This window comes from Moschus berezovskii, chromosome 8, assembly GCF_049115385.1.
Source record: "Moschus berezovskii isolate FMDL1 chromosome 8, NW_MosBer_1.0, whole genome shotgun sequence".
Lineage (NCBI taxonomy): Eukaryota > Metazoa > Chordata > Mammalia > Artiodactyla > Moschidae > Moschus > Moschus berezovskii.
Genome location: NC_142467.1, coordinates 85,088,431 through 85,091,867, shown reverse-complemented (window position 1 = coordinate 85,091,867; position 3,437 = coordinate 85,088,431).

Sequence of the window (3,437 nt, the reverse complement as noted above, 5' to 3'; positions counted from 1 at the left end):
AAGTATCAATGATACCCTCTGAAAACTGTTTATTTATTCTTTAGAGACATTGTGTCCAATTCAGGAGAAAGAATTAAAAACTCATGTAAGCAGAAGGAGAACATATTTTTTTGTCTTAGCCATAGTATTTATATTTTCCTCATTAAAAAAAAAAGTTGCATAGACCTATATTCATATCCTTGCTTTGAGATCAAGCAATTCTCTTGCTCAATAATCTGCTACTCTCCCAGTGCCTTGCACAATAAAGTTCAAATTGTTTTATTAAATGGTCAAGTATCTTTTGATTTAGCTCAAATTATTTTCTTGGTTTTAAACTTCCTGTTCCCCATTTTCTCCTGTGCCTTCCACAGCATACTACACTGAGTTACTCCTAATTTCATTTAAATATTCTACCATGTCTAGTCGAGGCTATGGTGTTTCCAGTGGTCATGTATGGATGTGAGAGTTGGACTGTGTAGAAAGCTGATCGCTGAAGAATTGATGCTTTTGAACTGTGGTGCTGGAGAAGACTCTTGAGAGTTCCTTGGACTGCAAGGAGATCCAACCAGTCCATTCTAAAGAAGATCAATCCTGGGTGTTCATTGGAAGGACTGATGCTGAAGCTGAAACTCCAATACTTTGGCCACCTCATGCGATGAGTTGACTCACTGGAAAAGACTCTGATGCTGGGAAGGATTGGGGGTGGGAGGAGAAGGGGACGACAGAGAATGAGATGGCTGGATGGCATCACCGACTCTATGGACATGAGTTTGAGTGAACTCCGGGAGTTGATGATGGACAGGGAGGCCTGGCGTGCTGTGATTCATGGAGTCGCAAAGAGTTGGACATGACTGAGCGACTGAACTGACTGGCTGATTGACCACAAAATATCCAACTATAGATTTGCTCACATTTTAAAAAATCTAATGTATTCTTCTTTCTGCTTATTGAAGTCCTCCACCTGCTCAAAGCTTAGCTAGAGGTGATTTTTATCTATGAAATCTAGTCTAGCTTCTGTAGTTAAAATTTAATCTCACCTTCCTCTCTGCTCTCATGTTTTTGTGTACTTCTTCCATGTCCCTGCTTTGTTTTTATATATTTATGTGCCTGATGGTCCAACCCAATAGGTTGCAGGATCCTTAAAGCAAGATAGTCTGATTTGTTCATCTCTATTCCGCTGATAACACCTAACAGAGCTTTGAACAATTATATGCAGAAGTTTCCAGGCCTTCCCAATGGTTGAGACTCTGCGCTTTCACTGTACAGATCCCAGGTTCACTCTCTGGCAGGAGAACTAAGATCCCACATGCTGTGTGGTGTGGCTGTAAAGTAAAAAAAAAAAAAAAGAAAGAAAGAAATTGCCCTGAGAAGACCTTTTCATAGATAAAGAATGAATTCAAGAGAGGTTCACGAGAGAGAGAATCCCAAGAAAGATCATTCTGGGATTATCTGATTACCTTTGCTCTGTCTCATCCATTCACACTCCCACTTTCTGGATGGCATCACCGACTCTGTGGACATGAGTTTGAGTGAACTCCGGGAGTTGGTGATGGACAGGGAGGCTTGGCGTGCTGTGATTCATGGGGTTGCGGAGAGTCGGACACAACTGAGCGACTGAACTGAACTGAACTGAACTGAATAGTAAAGTAAGAAAACTTGAGAAGCACAGATACCCAGAGAAGTCTATGTATATAGTCAGGTGAAGTGAATTGAAGTGAAGCTGCTCAGTCGTGTCCGACTCTTTGCTACCCCATTTACTGTAGCCCACCAGGCTCCTCCATCCATGGAATTTTCTAGCCATGATTACTGGAGTCGGTTGCTATTTCCTTAAAGATGACTATAAATAACCTTTTGGCCAGAGTTATTGGAAGTTATTTGTTTATTAATGTATTCTTAAAATCATTCTCTCCTACTATATAGCATTTTTTGTGCATCTCTGCAATCAGTTGCCTTTGGTAGTTTCAGCATATAGTTCTCTTGCCTTTATTTTTCTGTTTGCAGACTGGTACTTGAAGGTCAGCTCAGAACAAAAATCTAAGAGCACACAAAGTGAAATATGGTCAGAGCTTCTGAGCAAAGATGTTTCTACCAGGATCACCTCTGGCACCATTGCTTTAAGGTTAATATTGCGTTATCGCCTCACAGCAGTGTAACTGTTTCCAGTTCTAAGATGTTTGGGGAAAAGAGTAAGAAGCCACCAGAAAAAGAACAGATGGGGAGAGCTCCACAGGAACTTATTTACACTCTTTCTCTCTGCTCTATCAGGAATTCAAGGCTTCAAAGGGAGAAAAGTTTGAGGTGATTAATACAGTTTGCTTAGCACCTTGTTTTACTGCACATGACATTGTTCCTGAGCCAGAGTTATTGATCTCTTGAAGGCAGGTGAAAGTGGTAGATTAGTTGCAGGTGAAATGTAAAGAGAAAGAAAGATGATATTTTGCTTCAGACGTTCAAAATAGGATTTATAGGACAGTGTTGTATGGTATGGTCTGGTATAGTATGGTAAACCAAACTTTTCAGAATGTTTTTTTTTCCCCCTAAATCCCTATATTTCCTCCATTATCATGTCAGTTACCATGCCAGGAGAACTGTTAAGTTATATGTAAGGTAGGAAAAAGAATGGATACCTCATGTTTTGGTCCTGAGATACTTGGGTAATATTGGGAGATAGATAGAAGCAGAAGATGAAGACTACATGTATACCACCTGCCCAATTGGAGATGGTAGTTGTTAGAGGGAATGCCTAGAGAAAGAGGGTTTGTCTGTTTCATGGTTAAAAACATGGAAGGAAATCTCAGACTGCCTCTCAACTTTGCCTATCTGGGAAGTGACACTGTCAAGAGTTGTTGTTGTTCAGTCGCTAAGTCATGTCTGACTCTGCAACCAGATGGACTGCAGCATACCAGGCTTCCCTGTCATTCACTACCGTTCAGAGTTTGATCAAACTCATGTCCGCTGAGGCGGTGATCATCTGACCATCTCATGCTCTGTCATCCACTTCTCCCGCACCCAGTGTTTCCCAGAATCCGGGTCTCTTCCAATGAGTCAGTTCTTCACATCAGGAGACTAAAGTATTGGAACTTTAGGATTCGTCCTTGCAATGAATATTCAGGGTTGGTTTCCTTTAGGATTAACTGGTTTGATCTTCTTGCTGTCCAAGGGACTCTCAAGAGTCTCCTTTGGCACCATAGTTCAAAAGCATCAATTCTTTGATGCTCAGCCTTCTATATGGTCCAGCTCTCACATCCATACAGAACTACTGGAAAAACCATAGCTTTGACTAGATGGACCTTTGTCAGTAAAGTAACATCTCTGCTTTTTAATATGCTAGTTAGCTTTGCCATATCTTTTCTCCCAAGGATCAAACGTCTTTTAATTGCATAGCTGTAGTCACTGTCATCAGTGATTTTGGAACCCGCCCCCCCCCCCAAAAAAACCCCACAAATCTGCCACAATTT